We start from the raw sequence: 21,338 nt of genomic DNA, 5'->3' as shown, positions 1-21,338 counted from the left end.
TAAGAAAGAGACTGCTGGATCAGACCAGAGTTCATCTAGTCCAGCACTCTGCTACCGCAGGCCCTCCAGGTGCCTTTGGGAGCTCACATGCAGGATGTGAAAGCAATGGCCTCTGCTGCTGCTGATCCCAGCATCTGATCTGCTAAGGCATTTGTAATGTCTGATCAAGGAGGATCAAGATTGGTAGCCATATTCAACTTCTCCTCCATAAATCTGTCCAAGCTCTTTTTTAAAGCCATCCAGGCTAGTGGCCATCACCACCTCCTGTGGCAGCATATTCCAAATACCAACCACACATTATGAAAAATGTTTCCTTTTATTAGTCCTAATTCTTTTCCCCAGTATTTTCAGTGTATGCCTCCTTGCTGTAGAATTGTGGAGAAAGACAGGTACCTTCTCTCTGTCGACATTTTCCATACATAATTTTATAGACTTCCAATCATATCCCCTCAGACATCTCCAAACTAAAAGAGTCCCAAATGTTGCAGCCTCTCATCATATAAGGAAGGTGCTCCAGTCCTCAAATCATTCTCAAGGTTGCCCTCTCTGCACTTTCTTTTTCTATCTCTTCTTCAATATCCTTTTTTGAGATGTATGGCTACTCAGAACTGAACAACATTGTGTTCTTCAAGTGCAGTCGCACCCACCACTGCTTTTTATATAAAGGCATGAGAATCAAGCTGAAGATTTATTACCAGTTCCCTTTCCTACTATTATCCCCAGCATAGAGTTTAAGCCTTTTTCACAGCTGCCATGCATTACTGAGTTGACATTCCCATGGAACTATAAACTAGTAGATGCCCAAATCCTTTTCACTCCTCTTTGCTGAGCCCAATAAGGTTAAGGCACTCCACCTCAGGAAACTCCTGAGGTATTGGGGCAAGCCTCTGGGAGAGAGAGACCAGAGTGGGATATGATGCCACAGTTCACCCTCTGAAGCTCTCTATATAATCTGATCTCTGAACATTGGAGATGAGTTGTAATTTTGGGAGAACTTCTGACTCCACTTCTCCTTGGTTGTTGATAATTCTTACAGATAGCTCTTCCAATTATGGTACATGTTGGGGAGAGATGCATCAGAAAATCCTTTTGTAATGGATTTTGCTAATGTTCGTAGTTGTCGGTCAGCTTTGGCCAGAATCACTGGTGTTGTGTGGTTTCTGGGCTGGGACGTCTGCACTTGTAGCAGCATGTTCTCCCATGTTTTGCCTGCATCTGTCGCTGGAATCTTCAGAGGATCTGGATGTAGTAAAGCCAAGTGGAGTGTATATATCTGTGGAATGTCCAGGTGTGGGAGAAAGAACCATTTGCCTGTTAACAAGTGTAAAGAGTGTAATTAGTACGCAAGCTTGATCTGCATGTGTTGGTTGCCACCCATTTAGCATGAGTAACCATGAAGATATATTAATCAATTAGTGAGGGCATCTGCACCAGTAGCCTGGCCTTTTGATCCCTTTGACGATTGCTTACCTAGAATGGTGAAAAGGGTGGTGTTCACTAGCCCTTTGACCGTTTACCGCCTGGAGATATCCTTGTTCGGTGGTGTTCATTAGTCACCGGTCTTGGATTGTAGTGTTTTTCAGCACTGGTAGCCAAATTTTACCAGTATGGCTGTTTGCTGTTCAGAAATCTGAGTTCATCTATATCAGTGATGGCAAACCTTTTTCGAGACCGAAGTGCCCGAAATTGCAACCCCAAACCCACTCCTTATTTATCGCAGCGCCAACACGGCAATTTAATCTGAATACTGAGGTTTTTTAGTTTAGCAAAAGCGTTGGTTCCGGAGGTGTATGTTAATGGGGAGTAAGCTTGCGGTAGTTGGTGGCTTGCTTTTGAAGAAACCGAAGTAAACTTCTTCCAAATGAATGAATCATTGGAGGGTTTACTTCCAGGAGGGTTTACTAGGAGGGGTTTACTCAGAAGCAAGCCCCATTGCCAGCAACCGAAAGCTTACTCCAGGTAAAGTTGTTTGCGCTTTAGTTCTTCACATGAAAATCAGTGGGTTTCACCAGCCTTTTTTAACAGGGTTACCTTTTACACTACTTCCAAACTAGGTCTTAGGTTTAATGCTAATAATGGAGCCCAGCGCCGCCTGTGGCTAGCTCTAGATGTGGGAGGGGGCATTCTGTTTTATGCGATGCCCACAGAGAGGCGCTTGAGTGCCACCTCTGGCACCCGCTACATAAGATCTCCACCACTGATCTATATTTATTTATTTATTTATTTAGATTTTAGATATTTCAGTCACTTTTCCGGGAGGGCTCGAGGCTGCTCACAACATTACGGCTATTGTCTAATGTTGCAGCAATTAAACAACATAACTTAAACATATTAAACTCCAGCAAAAGGTTACATTACCAATTTAAAACAATTCAAACAGCTTTAAAACAGTTCAAACAGTTCAAACAGGTGCCCGCTCCTAAGGCTAAAAAGCAAGGAAAAAAGAAAAAAAGATAAGAAGAAAAAGGGCAGGAAAACAGGGCGGGCCCAGATGGAATCACAGCAGGCCCTCGACCAAGATTGACAGAGGATGCAAAATTGGCAGCCTCAGTTACAGTTCCACTTCCTCTGTGGGGGTAATAGAGCCACGCCAGCCTCCAAAGGCCCGGTGGAATAGTTCTGTCTTAGCCAGGCCCCTGTGGAACTCACCAAGATCCTGCAGGGCCTGGACTGATGGAGGTAGAGCTATCTACCAGGCAGGGGCCAGAGGCTGCGAAAGGCCCTGGGCCTCGGCTGAGGCCAGCCGTGACCGCCGCAGGGCTAGGGGTCACTCAGCATCTCCGGGCCACCGCCGGTGCTATTAGTGGCCTATGTGGGACATAAGGGGTGATGCGGTGTCACGTAGGTATGAGGGCCCCATGTCGTAAGGCGTCTTAAAGAAGCCATTACCAGCACCTTGAAGACGGCATCCGAACTCCACTGGGGAGCCAGTGTAGACGGGCTGTACAGGCGATATGGTCTGAATAATCACCACTCCGTCAGAAGCTGTGCCGCTGCATTCTGGACCAGCTTCAACTCTGTGATCAATTGCAAGGGAAGGCCCGCCAGTAAAGCGAAGTTACAGTAATTCCAACCTCAGGAGATTGTCGATGGATCACAGTGGCCAGGTCGGGCTGGGAGAGATAGGGGCCAACCGCCGTGCTCGGCTTAAGATGAAAAACGCGAACCTGGGTAACATTATGGGCCAACTGCCTCTCCATTGACAAGGCAGAATCCAGGCGGACCTCCCCAGGGCTACAAGCTAGGGATGTCGGAGCCAAAACGACTCTCCCATATAGGCGCTGGAATTCCTTGGCCCTCCCCGCCCAGCCAGAGGACCTCCTTCTTCGCTGATTAAAGTTTTTTTAACCTACTCTGCCTCAACCAACCAGCTTAATCGACTCCAAACAATGCTGTAGGAGCTGCAGGGCAGAGGCCGCCTCTCCATATCAACAGAATGAGCTGGTAAGTCATCCGCGATATTGGTGACACAGACCAGCCCAAAACTCCACAACACCAGCTGAGCAAGGGTTGTATGTAGATGTTAAATAAAAAAAGCAAGCAAGCACCCCCTGAGGAACCCTACAACTAAGTGGGAGTCCTTTTTTTTGGGAGGCCTCAACCCCGCGATCATACCTGCTGACCCCACTCAATTCTGGAGAAACGAGGGCAATCCATTGAGGCTGACAATGCCCCGCGAATCCAGAGGCTGCCAGGCGGTGGATCAAAAGGTCGCGGATCGCACTACATCAAACGCTGCTGTGAGATCAAGTAACACAAGCAGCCGCATCCGGCCTTTGGTCTAGCTGCACGCGAGCATACCTGTGATGGCAATGAGGAAGGTTCTGGCCCCATGCCCAGCACGGAAGCCGGACTGGAAGGGATCGAAAGCACCGATGCGCATCCTCCAGGAAGCCCTGGAAGCTGCTCCAACATCATTCTCTCACCACCTTCCCCAGGAAAACGCATAAGTTCGAAACGGGCTGCAATTGGCCAGATCGCCAGGATTCTAAAGGCAAGATGGCTTTTAAAGAGTGGGCTGACCATCGCCTTCAACCCACCCGAAACACTTCATTGCTCAAGGAGCAGTTGTCTATATTCAACAGGTGGGGTCATAACTCCTCCCGCAAGCTTTTATCAGCCAGGAGGTGCAAGGATCCAGAGGACAGGTAGTAGGTCTAACAGCAGCTAGGACCCTGTCAACATCAGACTCAAGAGTAGGAAAAAACCGGGTCCAAACTTGGACCCAAAGACGCTTAAGGAGCCTCTGAGTTCCTTTTACTGTATCAATTGTGGTTGGAAGGTCCCGGCGGAGTGACGCCACTTTATCTACAAAAGCTCCCCTGAAATGCCTCACAGCCGATAGCCAATTGAGAATTTATAGACCCCTCCAATTAAAGAGGTGAGGGATCTAACGATCCAAATAGTTGTGCTCGGCGCAGAGCTAGCAGATGCCAGGGAGGACGAGTGAAATGGGCATTCTTCATCTCGTCAGATTAAGCCAACTTATAGGCTTTCTCTTCATAAACGCCCTATAAGTCAAGCTTCGGGCTTCACTTCACGCTGGAGACTTCCTCCTTCCACACTCTCTCTAGCCAGCTCTGAGTTCTCGCTTTATTTGGCTTAGCTCCTCGGTATACCAAGGAGCCTGTCAGAACGGGGCTTAGAGGGCTTCCAAGCAATTTCTGGCACGAGATCGGAAAGTCTGGAATTCCAGACTTATTATTAACTTTATAGTCCTTTAAAATCTATTTTATGTAACAGGTGCCCAATCCAGAGGAGCAAAAAGTGTAGGACGCTCACCTTAGGAGTCAGGTGTAGCCATGTGCCAATTCAGGTGCCCAACACCCTGCCAGTTCAAGAGGCAAATGCACCAGTGGGAGGGGAGATAGGCGTGTGGACACCATGTGGCTCTCTGACGCCCTGACCCCTAGAAGCTGCCACCATTCCCCAGCCCTGCCAGCACAGAAAGATGCAATGGCGTGGCTAGGGCATAGCAGGATGGAGGTGACTGTGGTCAGCATCCACTGCCATCTCAGCCCTTGCACACTCCACAGCCAGCCTGTTCCTCAGACACACTCCACATTTTTTTCTTCATGGTGTATGTCCATTGTCCACTATGGGGATTTTGCCTGGCCAGGTTCTGTTTTTGTTTTGGGCTTTCCACACTACAAAGAAGCTCCTTTTTGGAGAAATGGATGGCACCTCAGTGGCGCTGTGTCTCTACATCCAAGAGGTCTGGATTGGGTGAAGTTAATCAAATTATTATACTGTAAATTAGGAGGCCTTAGTTACTGTGGCGACAATGGCTCTCATTGTTCTGAGGATGCAGGGACCACAGCCTATCATTCCTTCCACAATTACATTGTTTGATCAGTGCAAACAACATGCTCACTATCCCCTGACTGCTAGTATTCAGTAGATGTGATTACCTCAAGGATTCACGAACAGGCTTGAGAAAATAATCTATATTGTATTCAAACTGCTAAAAACAATATGCAACAAGATAACCCACTAGATGGTACTATTGCAGACGCAGAGTGAGCATTAATATCAGGGCAGAAAGGGAAGATGTTGAAGATTGATTTATCACAATGTTTGCTAACAAGAAGTGGGAAAAATCTAATGGTTTTGACATGTTTCTCATTTTGATGTGTTTCTCTCTATCATTAGCTTCCCTATTACAAGTCTATTTCTGTCTTATTTATAGAAAACTAGAAACCTGTGAAATACTCAGTAGATGACTAGAATTCATCACGAATATAGTCTGTGGCAGCCTTTGTAAAACTTCTAAGTGGGAAGACTCAGGAAAAATGAAAACATATCTTTTAAATTTTAATTGAATAACATTTTTTTAAAATCCAGGGGATTTGTTTGAATTTTCAATTCTACTGAAAAAAAAATAGAACAGCAAAAGCATTACCAATGCCCTGAAAAATAAGCATTAAATACCTAGGTAAATGGAGTTCTGTAAATTGCGAAAGCAGCCACTGGAATGTCAGTAGTCACACTGACTGAAGCTAGGAAATGGTGTCCAAAAGTGCTGTTGAGGGTGCACTTAATAGACAAAAAACATGGTAAGACCCATAACATTACATTTTAAACTTTTTTCCCTCAAGCAGCTCTGTAGAGGGTCCCTTCCCTTCCTTACAACAACCTTATGAAGCAGGACAGTCTAAGAAAGAAGGGTTTTGCCAGGCCTGGCCTATAGTGTCCTGCAGACACCCTGATCCACATTACTAGAGCTTCATAGGATAAAAATATCACAGACACTTATCCAGGATTTTTTCTTCCTTTACATATTTATGTTTCAAAGGCTGCTCAGCCTAGTCCAGCAGTTTACAAGCCCAGGTAAGCTTGTTTTCAGAGAAAACCCCTCTTGATCCACAGGCTTTTGATCATTTTTTTTAATGGAGCTGAACCATCGCTGTTACCGCCCTCATCTGGCAAATTACTTTTGTAAAAAAATAAGACAATATCTACAAAGTCAAGAAAAGCTAGCGCTTCTAATAGTTTTACAAGTCCATAGTTAGGAGTCAATAGACCATGGGATTTTAATCTAGGACTGCAGCAATTTATGTCTCTTCAATGTGAACTGAGAAGTTAGAATCCACAAAGTAGCATCCAGAATGCATCCTCGACATATATGAAGCTTATCAAAGGGGAGGTGGGTGGTGGGGTGGAAAGTTCCTGGGCCAGGGAGGTATTTCAGAGAGTAGCATTTGTGTCCTGGAAAGCATATGTTATCAGTAGTTATTGATCAAAATGCATCAATCTTCTTTCTCTTATGATCCTTCTGTTATTGCATACTGTAGCACCTGGCAAACATTTTTTGTCATTCATTCACTTTGTGAGTCCTGTTGACTGACTCCATTCACATAGTGATGCTTTAACGCTATTCCATGCGATGGCTGGAGCATTAAAACCTTGAGAGGAAGTTGATCCCAACAGGCTGATGCTCAGTTTCTTTGGCATTGGACTTCTAGCATATTCCAGTACTGAATTAAACCGCTAAGTTCTTGTGCTTTTTTTACAGGAATCTTACCAAGTGGCTTCCCAAGTCCCCTAAGCTGCATTTAAGCAGTCATAACTGGAGAGCTCCCAGGGCACTTCCACCGGGCGTACTTTGAAGGGCAAGGAGAGCACTCCCCTGGTGGTAATCTCTTCCGGTTCAACCAATTGAAAATGGAAAGAAGGAAGAATTAGCCCCGAGCAAGAAGCTGAGGAGCTGGAGGATCTTGATGAGGATGTAAGTGGTAATCCATTTCTCGTAGACTCTATAGACTCTTACATTCTCGAAAGCTCAAGAAAAGTCCATTTTATGCATGTCTGGATACCATTTGTCACCAATAAATCCCAGGGTAAGATTTAGACAAGTATTTCCCAGCCTACAGTGTGACACATACACAATTTATGTGCAAAATGTGAGGGCAAACACATGCCCAAATTAATGGCCTAATCCTTAGACAACTGCCTTTGGAAAACAGCAATGCTCCTGTAACCTGTACAGCCTTGAAGGATCAAGGTTAGTGGTCACAGAACTGTGGATTCTGCATTCAAAACCCGGAACATGCTTAAGCAACAATGCTTCTATTGAAAAGCTGAGGGAAACAATCGGTTCACACTTGGGAGCTTTGACAAAAAATATAATTATCAGTCCCAAACTTAGGACAAAAAAGAGAAGACTTCTAGCCACCTTTCCTTACAGTTAGTGAGGAACCACTCTCACTCATAATTGAAGGCTTTTCCACTCCAGAAGACAGGTGCTCCTCTGCCAACTGTCTTTTCTCCACTTCCCCAGACTTTTCTCCTATGGGATTTCTTTTTTAGAAATTCTTCACACCCTCAGAAGAAAACGTTCACCACAGCTTTGTTCCCTCTTGCTTCTCTCTCAGTAGTCCCCTTCCTCACATGCTGCAGGATAATGCACTTTCAATCCACTTTCAGTGTACTTTGAAGCTTGACTTTACTGTGTGAAGAAGCAAAATCTAATTTGTAAACAATTTGTGAAAGTGGGATTGAAAGTGCATTATTCTGCAAGTGTGGAAGGGGCTAGAGTTCACCCCTTGCTCCCTCCTGTTCTCGATCAACCCTCACCCAGTCTCTCCTAGAGGGCAGTCTTTCCAGACTGAGACCCCTCAGTCTTCCAGACTGAGACCCACTCAAGTAGGAGAAGACACACTTTTTAATAATACATACTTTTTTTCAAGGCTTCTGTACTCCACTCTTTTTCCTGTTTCAAATAATATATAGTATAGTAATGCTCAATTCCTTTTGGATGTGATTTAACTGTTGTTGTTGTTTTTTGGGTGAAACTTTGTTTCTTGGCTTAATTCAACACAGCCAGAGCTATTTTTTTAAAATTTTTTTTTGAAGTGGTTTCTGTTTCCATTTCCAGGGATAGATAATCTTTATGTGGCTAACAAATGTTTCTTAAAAAAACCAAAACCAGGGAGCCTATATCCAAATTCTCTGGGAGTCTCTTTGATAGTGGCAATCCCACCCGAGATCAAAGGAGTAATTAGAGTTGCTTTCCAAGAGAGTGAGAAGACAGCAACGGAAGGTGAAACCTGTTCCAGCACTCAGCAATAAGCACTCCAGTTCCAGCTGCAGCCCCCAAAGAAGGCAACAGAAGGTTTTCAAGGAAACCAAAGAGCAAATCCCAAGAACTGCAGGTGCAAGTGAGCAACCCTTGAAGGTAATTTGTGAACAGTGACACTCTTTATCTTAATTCAGCACACACTAGAACTGAAAACCGCTTTAAGTGATGACTCAAAGCTCCTCCTCTCCTCAAAGGTTGCTCATTCACTGAACTCCAAAGCTCGACAAACATACACTGAAAGCTGAAATTAAATAGTGTAAACACTCAGGAGGTGATTCATACATGTCTGCTGCAAAGATTTTGGATCAGACATACTCCTGGAGTTCTATACTAGGAATTTAGTTCCAAGTGTATTGACTAAGACCTGATTCAGCTCAGCACTTAGGCAGTCAGTGAAAAAGGATGCCTCACTGCTTAATCCTTTCCCATGTTTTTTGTTTTTTTTTGCCCAAGCTGAAATGGCCCCTAGGAGCTGCTACTTGTTCCATTTGGGAACCTTTAATTTGTAAATGATGGTCACATTGAAAATGTCCCCAGTGGGGCATATGTAAGCCTCTGCAGCCATATTTCAGTTCAGAAAGCTTGTGAAGATGGAAAAGTCTAACCCTTCTCTCTCCGCGACTTAGGAAACTGAATTACCAGGCATGGGAACCCCTGGCAGTGACAAAGGGAGGGGGGAACTGTGCTTTGGGGCACGAAGCTGCCCGCGGCAGACCCTCCCACCCCAACCTACTTCTTGAAACACCCGACACTCGGGTCTCCAACACATGCGTAATGACAGCTTCTGGGACTAGCTACCCCAGATGTCCCCTATTGCTGCTAGTGTGTCTGACTCTTGTGCACATCTGACAGTCTATGTCTCTTGCCATGTGGACTTTGTAGTGTATGAGTAGGCTCCTCATGAAATTGAAGAAAAGATACTTTCTAATAATGTTTCCTCTTTGCTTGATAGAGTTGTCTCCAAGCAGACTGCAAGAACTAATGTCCTTATGGTATCACCTGTGCAGTTTCTAGCGGTCCTTAGGTGCCGCCCCTCAATTACAATACTGGTCTAGGATCTTTATTTCACAAAATGGGGAGAGCTGCTTAAATCCTGAGTCTCCTAGTAGCAGAACTCCACCCATCCTCTATGCCAGGCTGCTGGTGGTTCTTTTCAGTTTGTATAAAATTACTCCATATTTTGGAGGAAGATGGCCTCTTTATTTAGGAGATGACAGGCCAGTGGTGGGATTCAGCTTCCTATCTCAGCTCCTATTCAGTAGAACTGGTAGCTAATTTTTTTGTCTAGTTCAGAGGACTGGTTATAATCCCACCACTGAGTCCTTTTGGGACCGGTTGTTAAATTATTTGAACCCTCACCACTGTGATACAGGCCCAGCTGAACACATGGCACGTTATGGCGTAAAAGAAAAATAAGTTGCACTCAACTCTTTCTGGAGTGAGAATGAGTTCAAGAAAACATACTCATGCGGATTACTTTTCATCAAAAGTGCAACTTTTAAAGCTATACCGTGAATTGGCTATATATTTTCAGTGTATGAAACAGACATATTGTAAAACCATTAAAGGTTATTGTAGAAAACCATGCAAGAAATCATTGCCTTTAAGTATAAAGCTAAAACTGAACATATCTTGGGCTTGGCAATGTAAATGTATTAGAAAAATTAAAACCTGCTTTATTTCATCACTATGAAATTATATTATATTACTATGAGGGGTTAATGTTCAGATTGCATTTATGCCAGCTGGGGAGTGAAGGAAGGAGGAGAAAGATTTTAGTTTTGAGGGAAGATTCTGTAAGCTCTAAAGCCTCCATAATTGGAAATATTAAAAGATCAACCAACTCAGAAAAAAGTTTCTATATGAAGAACATGTGTCGCGGCAACCTGCCAGAACTGGTAATGAACATATGAAAAACATCCTTATGCAAAGTCAGGTTGATTGGTCTGGTTTCAGTTAGATCAGGTCCAGTGGTTTCTTCCAGATAAATTATAGACTACTAATTCTCATGAGCTCCTACCACACTTGGCCATGCTGGGGTAGGGGCTGATGGGAACTATAGTCCATGAACATCTGGAAGGCCATAGTTTGAAGACCTCTGATCTAGCCTCAACAGTGGCTACTTTGACTTGTAGCTGCTTTCTTGAATTTTTTAGACAGAGAAAAGCCATTGCTAAAACTGTTTTCATGAGATATTTAACTGGAGATGCCAAGGGCTGAATATGGGACACTGAATGCAAAGTATGGGATCTACCACCCAGCCTTCTCCATAAATATACCAATGTTACTGACACCAAACAGTCACTCTTTGGGTTTACCACCAGGATTGATGCCACTGACTTGCATACTTATATGTAGGCCTATTTAATTATTTGGAGCAATAGTTCCACGGTATGTAGAACTGCTAAGCTGGTTGAAAATATGAGTGCTTCTGACAAAGCTCACTACTACTTCCTGCTCATTGCCTTTCTTTCCAAATGACACCTCTTGTTCCAGTTTTCTTTATCAGTAGAATTATATGGCAACATGTTGCTAGAATAAAAATATACTCGCTCTGTGTGTGCAATACTCCAGTGATTTTTGTTAAATTTCAGGGCACTATTTTATTTAATTTCTCTGGGATTGTGCTTCAAGGAATTTAAATATGGATGAAGGTACATTACTGCAGATCAGAGGCATAGCTAGGGGAAATGGAGCCCGGTGCAAAATTGGAGTTTTGCTGCCCCCCCATGTTCATTTTTGTTTTTTGTATTTTTTTAGTGTTTTATCAGTTTTTACCATGCAGGGGGCATAGTGTTTAGGCTAGCAGCATCAAAATTTCAGGGTATCTTTAGAAGGCTCCTCTGATGATGCCTCCCAGGTTTGGTGAAGTTTGGTTAAGGGGGTCCAAAGTTATGGACCCTCAAAAGGGTAGCCCCATCTACTATTAGCTCCCATTGGAAACAATGGGAGATGGGGCATCCTATTTCGGGGTCCATAACTTTGGACCCCCCAAACCAAACGTAACCAAACTTGGCCGGTATCAGCAGGAGTGTCGCCAGACGATATCCTAAAAATTTGGTGCCGCTATCCTAAAAACTGCGCCCCCTGGTGACCGACAAAATAATAACATTAAAAATATCAAAAATACATTTTTGCTGCTCCTCCAGGCACGCATGCCCCTGTCCCGTGGTAGCTACGCCACTGCTGCAGATGAAGTCCATCTGCAGCAGTAGGTTGCTGCAGATGAATAAATGAAGTCCATATTACCTCCTTTGCTTTTCTACAAAGGATGTTTAGTTGAACTAAGGCTTATTAGCTTAAATTAGAATAATCTGAATAACAGTTCTGAATAATCTGAGCAATTTTGTAATTTTATTGAAGGTTACTATATAAATTGGCTATGAAATTTCCCATCCTTCCACTTCTTGTTTTTCTTCACCTTTTAATTTTTTAAAGCAAATACATGTAGTTGTTCTGAAAAATAATGACTATCCTATAATATTCTTTCTGACAGGAACAGAATTTTAATAACATACTAACCAAATCACAGAGCTATTTTTCAGCTTTGTTTGAGGAACACAGGTTTCTTTTTTTAAAAAAATCAGTTGTTTTAAAAAATGTAATTGCATTCTCTATTGTCGTTACCGCATGATCCAAACATCCTGGGTTGAGAAGGGAAATATCCCGGTTTGGCCAAGAAGTTCGCACAATCCCCAGTCCTAAACTGCTAAAATGCTGATCTTTCCCCAAAATTCTGTGCTGAATCACTTTTGTGTGAAGGCCGTGGGAGCAAAAACTATTTATTTTTCCCACCCCGCTGCCAGATCTTGCTGCCTAACATAGTGTCAGTTTCATTTCTGCTGATTTGCAGTCCACCCTTTCCAAAACAGATCCATCAATCAGAAGCATTTCCTTTGGGAGGGGGGAAGAGCCAATCAGAAAGCAGCACACCGTGAATGTTCGAGCATGCATGCTGCATCTATGTTTAACTCGACTCCTTCACAAAAACGGGTACCCATGCAAAGGGAGAAACTGGGATAAAATAGGCCTGGATTTTAAAATACAGAATGTAACCCGGTATAATTATGTTGTGCAGAATCGACCTATGTGTCTTACAAATGTTCCTTTTAGTTGTATGTGGTCTCAGGAAAAAAACACATAAGAACCCTGCTGGATCAAATCAATCGTCCACTTAGTCTGTTTCACAGAGTGGTGAAGACTATAAAGGAATGTAATTACTACAGCACAGGTGCTGTGGAGTGCTCAGTTCATTTTGAACAAAACAGCTATGCACTCCCACCTTTCATTGGTAGTTTCTTGTCTAGAGTTGTGAATAAAGGGCTGCATTTGCTTTGAACTGGCCATTCAGTATCAAATATAACTCTTTGCCAGATAACCATTATTACGTGCAGTCAAATGGGAAGTCATAGTATTAGCTTTGCTGGTAGAAAACACTCATCTCCATATAAACAAAATTATGAAGTGCATTAAATTACTCACATATTTACCATCTACTACTTTTGTTGAGAGGCTAAGCCATTCAATTAAGCTAGTCCTGTTCCATCATGGGCTGTTTAGAATCTATTGGTGATGCTCTAACAAGGATAGCCAAAATCTCCCCTTGTTCGGAGTCTCAGAATGATAGAATTGATAACTATTTTTGTGAAGTAGTGATTTTTTTTTAAAGCAGTGTGACCATACCTGTTTCCAAAACCTACATAACATAAATATTTCTACTGGATCTCATGATGTATGGATGCTGGGATCATGGATTCTTCCCACATCCCCTCCTTAGCTGTCCTTTCTGACTGAGAAAATTATTGGAGTTGTGGAAGCCACATATGCTAACACCCACACAGGACTGGGGGCTACAGTCAAGGAGATGAAGAAGACCGAAAGGGTGATATCTTCCACTGGCATTGCAGCCTCCTGACCCACATTTTAGTCCATTTGGTTCTCACAAATTCCACAAAAATCTTCTCAGAGCTACTAGAAAGAGTTGCTGTGGGGAGAGAGACATGAGAAAGGTCTCAATCAAACTGCTTTCTGCTGGTGGATTGTTGGATCCAACCTCATGTAATTTTCTACTTAAATTCATTTGAACCCCCCCCCCCCCCCACAATGCCTGTTCGTTTTACAGGTTCTTATTCCTGTTTTGGCCAGTGTATTTGTTTAATGTTTAAGATTAATGTTTATCATCACAGTCTGAAATTCCGTCTCTCCTTCCCACAGACAGTATAATCAGTTACCTTGTTGCATGCTCTTGACCTGAGAGACTGCATCAATTTTTCTTCACATAAACAATCCAAATAATTGGCTTCTGTGTCATTAGAGGCAGTTACTGTTCTATTTGCAATGTACTAACATGAGAAATGTTTGGGTTTGAAATACTGTTTTCTTTCTCTCAAGAAAATCTGAATAACACATGTACCCAAAGATGACACAGCGGATTTGTCTGGGTTTCAATGTGAAGACTACCTTTGGAGGGATAGAGTAGAGATGTGGAAAAAAAGAGAGAGAAAACATGTGTGTGTGTGTGAGAGAGAGAAGGGGAAATTCAGGTCTGAGTATATTGTAGTTGGAAATTTTTCAGGATTCCCCAAAATTCCCACATTCTCGTATCAGTATTTTTTTTCCTTTCCCCCCCCCCACCCTAGGAACCTGAAAAAAAAATGGTTCCATTATTTCCTATGGGAATTTTTTCTGGGTCTGTGGGAGGGCTGTTTATGGTACAGGCACCAAATCTGCAGCATAGCTGTTGGTGATTTGTTTTAGAAGAACCCACAAAGTTAGTAAAGATTGGGTCAGGAGAGCACCCCAATCCAACCTCTGTTGGGAACAATTGAGGAAAAATGGGGGTCCTTAAAACTGGACACATAATGCAGTCCTTACAAACCTTGGAAGTTCTTCTAAAGATAGTCACCAGCAGCTGTGCTGCAAAATTGGGGACTCTGCTTTAAAAAACAGCTCCCCAGGGCTCATTCCGCACATGCAGAATAATGCACTTTCAAACTACTTTCAGTGCTCTTTGAAGCTGTGCGGAATGGCAAAAACCACTTGCAAACAGTTGTGAAAGTGGTTTGAAAACGCATTATTTTGCGTGTGCGGAAGGGGCCCATGAGTCCCAGATTTGTTCCCCATAAGCTGCAAGGGAGCTAAAGTGGAGTGGAGTGGGGTGGGGTGGGAGTGGGGGTTAAACTTTAAAGTCCTGCAACCTAGTGTGAATGTGCTGAGAAAAGTTGTTTTCTTCTTTTTTTTAAAAAAATCTCTTTTACTGTAGCTGGGGGATCCCAAAATGATCCTGAAAAAAAAGGTGGTTTCCCCCCCCCCCCCCCAGCTTTTTGGGGATTGGAATTGTGGCCTACAGCTTAAACCGTCATTTTCCTCAGTTAAAAAAATGTTTCATATTGCACTTAAAACTTGAATTTATCCAGCCTGCAAGATAGGTAGCAGATTGCCATGGGCACCCAGTGTGTCATTATGGCTGAGCAGCCTCTTTTCCTGACTCTGAAATAACATTGCCAGATACAATATTGTGAATAATGAAAGTTATCTTCGCTATTGCTTGTATTTTTCTGAAATTGTGTTTGAGTGACTGATCCATTTTGAAAGACTATTGCAATCTTCTTCTGTGACAACATTTTTCTTGGATTTCTTTCTTCTTGTAAAGTCTTGCAGTGGATGATGATGCTTCTTCTCTGGACCACAGCACCCCCCTCCCCGAACACCATGTGGCTTTTTGTTCTTATGAGTCCTGTTATTTCTAAAATCAGCTATCAGAGTATTGGGAGAGACTGTGGAGAAGAAAATGTGAAACTCTGCATCTCCCAGCCCTTTTTCCTGATGGTTAATTAGATTCAGACCCCTGAGTCTTGCTTGCTTTTGCCCCTCAAATTAAATTTTCTCTGTTAATTTGTAGAAGCTACGGCATATTATTTTACCCTTTAGATTTTGCTAAACAGTGTAACAATAAAATATTTTCACACAATACACATGTATATTTTGTGGATGTGCACAGCAAAACTCAGTGGTTGAACTGTTTTGTGTGTGAAAATGTTTTTCTAAGAACTACATATATAAAAAGCTGACATTTAAAATGTCATCACCAGTCCCTCCCAATCTGCAGAAAGTTAATCATGCTTCATCTCCACTGAAATGAATTGGACCAAGTAGTTGCAGGTAGCCGTTAATTGAAACAGAGCGTGTATAATGAGTTGTCGAAGGCTTTCACGGCCGGATTCAACTGGTCTGGTAGATCTTGTTCCGAACGTTTTGCCTGCATCTGTGGCTGGCATCTTCAGAGGTGTAACAGACTTCTCTCTGTGATACACCTCTGAAGATGCCAGCCACAGATGCAGGCAAAACGTTCGGAACAAGATCTACCAGACCACGGCCCCATGGCCTGAAAAACCCACAACAACCAGCTTTTTTCTTCTGGTTCAGGCTTCACAACCCAATCCTATTGGGGGAGGTTGAATTTAGTTGTGGAACCGACACAAGGTTGTGCCAACATTTTCGCCCCCTTTACTGGTGCAAGGGGCGCCCTCGCCGGTGAAGGGGGCAAAGGCACCGGTGGCCAGCCGCCCTGCAGCTCCGCACTGGCAAAACCCAGAACTTGGGACCACCATAGAGCTGATCTGCCATCTGATTAGACACTGGTGTGTGTGTGGAGGGGGAAGACTGTGGTGTTTCTGGAAGTGGAGCTGACTATAGTCTATTTCTGCCCACCTTTGCAAGAAAGTGTGCTGTGGCCTGGGGCTTTGACTTACCTTTTGGTGGCATAAGTCCTGTTAGGTAGAAATTTAACATATTTTCAAAGCAAGATAAAATTGTGAACCAATCCATATTTGACTAATCTAAGGAAAGGAGCTCTATCCTAATAATATTTCATAAATATATAAACTCTATTATTAGAAGAAGAAGAGTTGGATTTATATCCCCCTTTCTCTCTTATAAGGAGACTCAAAGGGGCTTACAATATCCTTTCCCTTCCAACAAACACCCTGTGAGGTAGGTGGGACTGAGAGAGCTCAGAAGGACTGTGACTAGCCCAAGGTCACCCAGATGACATGTCCTAGAGTGCACAGGCTAATCTGAATTCCCCAGATAAGCCTCCACAGCTCAAATGGCAGAGTAGGGAATCAAACCAATTTCCTCCAGATTAGAGTACACCTGCTCTTAACCACTAAGCCACTGCTGCTCCTAGTGCTAGTGCTTCTTTCCTTAGATAAGTCCTATATAGATAGTATGTACTCTCTCAGGTTCTACATGAGACATCTCCAGTTAAAGTTTTTTGTACCAGAACTGAACATGACTTCATGGTTAGACAGATCATTAGCTCAGTTTAACAGAAAGCATCCCACTGCATATTCTGTAATCCACTGGCTTTCAAGAGGCATATTGAGAGTGTTACTACTGTCTTAAGCTAACTCACAAAAGTATGAGTATTATTGTTTTTCCCTTTCTATTCACCTGAGTTTTTTTACTTATGTTCAACAGCAGCACTTGTGGTTCCCCTCAGCACCTAAAGGGCACTGGTAAAAGAAGCAATGGATTAAGACTCACTATCGCTAAGGTCCAAACTAGAAGTTGCTGGTGTCTCTACCTTCCAGATTTACAGAACTGATAACGTGTTTCCCCGAAAATAAGACAGTGTCTTATATTAATTTTTGCTCCCAAAGATGCGCCTATGTCTTATTTTCAGGGGATGTCTTATTTTTCTGTGTTCTGTTCGTCGGGCATGCTTCCAAACAAAAACTTTGCTATGTCTTACTTTTGGTGGATGCCTTATATTTTGCACTTCAGCAAAACCTCTACTACGTCTTATTTTCAGGGGATGTCTTATATTCGGGGAAACAGTATTAAGAGGGGAGAAAGAGAACCTTGAACCTTTTTCCATCTGGCAGCTTTTCAATCAAAATGCTGGGTTTGATCCAACCAGCTTTTTTGTTTATGACTACCAAAAATGGCTATACCCAGATCATGGGACCTGCACGTACAAAAGCTGTATGGGAAGTGGTGAGATTGTGTGGAAAAAGCTGGCTAGATCCAACCTGCCATTTTCCAACTGTATTTCTGCTCACAGAGAGAAATATAGAGCACATATTTGCTTGCTTGTTCAACAATGCTTGAAAAGTTAACTACTTTGTTTTATTATTTGTAAGGACACTGTTACTTCAGAACCCAGCACACCTGATTCTGATTCTCTACCGTCATCTAAAACTGGGTCTTTTCAGACAGCAAACCATGTTATAATGGTAAGTAATCATGGGGGGGAAACTGTGAAGCATTTAAAGCAAATGTTTTGAATCTTGAATTTTAAAAATACAATTAAATCTCTCTGTCTCTTTCTTTGTGTCTCTCCTGGCAGTTGACTTTTTAAAAAGTCAGATTTTTGTGTTGATTTTTTAAAAAACCAGCAGATGTCAGTATTACTCTGAATTATCATCATCTTAGATTCTGGGGAATAAATGGTATCCTTTTTTCTTTTTTTGCTAAAGCAACTTAAAAACCATTTGGAAGTAAAGCAATTTTATATATCGGTAATTGGACAATCTGCAGAAATGTGCTCAGAGTAATGTACAGAATTATTTAGGGTTATACATTACCTTGCATGATGTTTTAGACATCTTCTTGATTCAGCATTTAATGTTGTAGTCGAAAACAAAACAACAACATCGTTTTGCTTCATATTGGCAGCTTGGAATAAATTAGAATGCAATATTGCTATTTTGAAATTTACTAGTAGTTTACATTTTAGTACTTTTGTATTAAATGCAAACAGACAGCTTCAATACTAGTAGATGTTTAAAACAAGTCTGATAAAAGAATCCTTTTGACCAGTACTGGGAATCTTTTTTTAAAAAAACTAGGCTCTTATGATTAATGACAATTTGATTCTTGTGCCATTTACTTGAAGCATTGAAATGTACCAAGACAGATGATGATGATGATGATGATGATTAATTCGATTTGATAAACCGCCCTACCCCCGAAGGGCTCAGGGCGGTGTACAACAAAACAAGAACAACCATAATAAAACAAATAGAATAACCCCTGTTAAAATACAAATCTTAAAACTATAGCAGCAGCAATCCACAATAAATAGTTAATAATTAATCATAAGGGGCGTCTGGCATCACAGCCTGGCGATCAAGACCTGGGAGTGGACGAATTCTGGGAGGGGGCTGGCCGATGGTCAGATGGTCAGGTGCACAGCCAGTAAACAGGGCAATAAGAAGGAGGCGGAATCAGCGGCCGGTCCCCCCCCAAAAGCTCCAGTGGAACAGCTCTCAGTTTTTACAGGCCTCCCAAGCGGAACTCCCCTAAGGTCCTCGCCAAGCAGGGGCCCCTTAACTGCTGGAGGAAGAGCTGTTCCACCATGTGGCAGGGGCCAGGCTGGCAGTAAACGCCTCTGGCCTCGGGTGTGGGAGTTTCCAGCCGCATCATAGAGGGGCAGGGGACCACCAGCAAGTTTGCCTCCGCGGAGCAGAGGGTACGACCCGGGACATATGGGGTGAGACGGGGTGAGATCAATCAACCTGATATTTACTACCAAATGTGAATGGTTTCCAAGAGACCCCTACCTTTCACTTGAATTGCAGCATTGGGGACCAATGTGAAATATTACAGTTGAGTCAGATCCTGCTGTTAGTTGTTTACTTTAAACTGGGATTACTAAATCTTTCTACATTTGTAGCCAATCTGTGATTTGTTACTTCAGAACAAAGTAATTTTCTCCCTTTTCTAACCAGTCTGATTCACACAGTTATAGTGGCTCCTAGACATTTTCAGTGCAAAAAATGTAAGTCAGAATACCTGTGTATATAATATTAAGTGTGGCAAACTGCCAGTGCAGTCAGAAGCCAGTATATATAGCAATTAATATCTTGGAGAAGAATTTAGGAGGTTCAGATTAAGATCTTCACATTATCATGATGTGTTCTGGGTGATCTTAGCCCAAGTCACTATCTCAACCTAAACTGCACCACAGGGTTGTTGTGAGGATAAGAGACAGAGGTGAAGCCATGTACACAGCATTTAGATCCTTGGAGGAAGGCTGAGGTAAAAATGAAATCCAATATTAGCTTGGTTGATACAAATTTTCAATATTCAGAGAATGTTTGAGTGATGGAAGCATATCCGGAAAATATTTAGGATGGGAAGAACTTCAATGAGCAAATTTATTTCTGCTCTATTTACCATTTATCTATTGCGATTGACTTTTAAAAATATCCTGCTGTACTTTTTTTGTGATGCCTCAGATACCTCGAATAGTCCTGACACGTCCTTCTACGTCTGATGAAGATGCTGACCAATTAACACAAGACCCTGATGACTCTGAGCCTGAAGAAACAGACAATACTGAAAGCCATCTTTATTCAGACTGTTTAAATCATGCTTTTTACCCACCTTAATAAAGTATTTTCTTCAGGGAGGACAAAGGCTCCCTGGTAGTTCTTGCTGTTATGAATGTGGTACATTATCTGCACTGCCTTATTAAAAGTTTAAACTAATAAAATGGAGTTGAATTTTGACAGAGAAGAAAAATCTAACAGTGTTCCAATTTCCCTCAGACTTTACTTGGACTGTGATTTTCAAAGCTGAAGTACAGCCATCTGCAAACTATTACTTTTGCCAAAGGTACCAACGAAGAGATATTAAAAATTACTTGTTAAGCACATTTTAATAAGATCATTGTTGTCATGCAGAGAATACCTTATTTTTATCTGAAAGGGGAAAGACAGTATAATTTAAAGGTTGACGGGGCGTCATGTCCCTATTTTCTGTATCAGACAGCTAATATACCTGAACAAATGCTTCTCTTTGGGTTGAATGTTACCTTTTATGGACAGTTTTTATCTGAATAAAAATTATTTTTCAGTTAAATCAATTATTGGTGTTTCTTTGGAGGCAAATAAATCAGAACCTACTCCAAAAATCTAATAGAGCCAGTTACTTCCACATTTTTAGTGGCCTGCTTGCCATTTTTCTTGCACTTCCTGTATTGACGTGTTATATAAATTCATGGCAGGTTTTGCAGAGTCGCTTTCCTTTGGAAGGAGATAGACCAACTGACATTTTTAACAATATGGTCATTTATAAACGTGACAAAACAAGATAGAATTTAAGGCTGGCAAGAGACCCAAGGTGATGTAGTGGTTAAAGTGTCAGATTTGAATCTCGACTCTGCCATGGACATTTGCTGAGTGAGCTTGGGCCAATCACACACTCTCATTCTTGACACTGGCAAGTATTTGGATGAGAGACCTCCATGGAATAGCAAAGGTGCGACACAGGTATGCCAAGGCAATGGCAAACCACATCTGAATGTCTCTCTCGAAAGCCTTATTGGCGGCAGGGGGCTGCCATAAGCCAGATTTGACTTGATGGCAAGAAAAAAAGAGCATCGGGGATCTGATGCAAGAGCAAAACTTTCTGAGTGTAGCAAACATCTACCAGTCTCCACAGATTCGCTTAGATCCTCTACTCAATATTTTAATCACACCTTCCCTTGTGGGTGGATTGACTTCAGTATGCATTTTGAGTAGTTTGGAGAAAAAAGGTTTTAAAATTGAGCTTTAAAAACTGAGCTTTAAAAGTTTAGTTTACTTTCAAGTCACGCTCTCAGCCTAAATTTGAAATTTGAGAGAAGGTCCTGGAACTATCATACTTAGCATTTATATTGTTCTTTCCATGAGTGCTTAACCTTTATCAGAAAGGTGTTGGCTGCTGTTTATACATTAAAAGAAGTCCTCATCTGCCTGTGTGAGCT

The 21,338-nt window shown here is 42.3% G+C and overlaps 1 protein-coding gene and 1 long non-coding RNA gene across 2 annotated transcripts in view; both read left to right on the top strand.

The window, feature by feature from the left end:
* LRRC1 (leucine rich repeat containing 1) overlaps nucleotides 1–21,338 on the top strand; it is a 462,254-nt gene that overhangs the window by 91,863 nt on the left and 349,053 nt on the right. The window lies entirely within an intron of this gene.
* LOC125432955 lies at nucleotides 17,429–20,456 on the top strand. The gene is made up of 2 exons (XR_007244572.1): nucleotides 17,429–17,820; nucleotides 19,828–20,456. It is a non-coding gene; the product is annotated as an uncharacterized LOC125432955 (long non-coding RNA).

The sequence above is a fragment of the Sphaerodactylus townsendi genome, linkage group LG01, assembly GCF_021028975.2.
Source record: "Sphaerodactylus townsendi isolate TG3544 linkage group LG01, MPM_Stown_v2.3, whole genome shotgun sequence".
NCBI classification, from domain to species: domain Eukaryota; kingdom Metazoa; phylum Chordata; class Lepidosauria; order Squamata; family Sphaerodactylidae; genus Sphaerodactylus; species Sphaerodactylus townsendi.
Note: the sequence above shows the minus strand (reverse complement) of the source record. Positions and strands in the feature narration are given on the sequence as shown.